Below are 565 nucleotides of genomic sequence, written 5' to 3'. Positions count from 1 at the left end.
ATGTCACATTCCTCTTCGTACAGTCCATAGTCTCGGGTGATCTGTTACTCATGCAGTTTGAAAAGGTATGGATACAAAATACATCCCTGATTGACCCCCTTCTTGATTTTGAACCATGTAGTATCTGTTCGCTCTGTTTTGACAACTGCCTTTTGGTCCAAGTATAGGTTTTGCATAGCACAATCAAATGTTCTGGAATTCCCATTCTTCTCAGAGTCAGCCATAGCTTGTTTAAGGTAGAAGTGAATAATATAATTATTGTGGAGAATATTATTTTGTCTGTAAGTACTTTATAAATATTTTATTAACATAAAAAAGATGTAGACAGAGAAAAATAAAATCGTTGTTATGCAAAAAAATATTTTCTTGTATAGTGAAGATTATTGAAATTGTTTGAATTCCAAAACTCTTGAAGGTTGGTAAAAATGTTAAGAATAAGGAGTGAGTTGAGAAACAGAATGACTGACAAAGCCTGAATAAGAATGAAGTTAATAATGCACCTCAGAGAAAATAGAAAATAAATATCAAAATGAAGAGACGGGAAGGTGAGTTGTTGTTGTTGTTG

This window comes from Elephantulus edwardii, unplaced genomic scaffold, assembly GCF_000299155.1.
Source record: "Elephantulus edwardii isolate Elephantulus edwardi_28Jun2011 unplaced genomic scaffold, EleEdw1.0 scaffold00402, whole genome shotgun sequence".
NCBI classification, from domain to species: Eukaryota; Metazoa; Chordata; class Mammalia; order Macroscelidea; family Macroscelididae; genus Elephantulus; species Elephantulus edwardii.
This window is presented reverse-complemented; position numbering follows the sequence as displayed.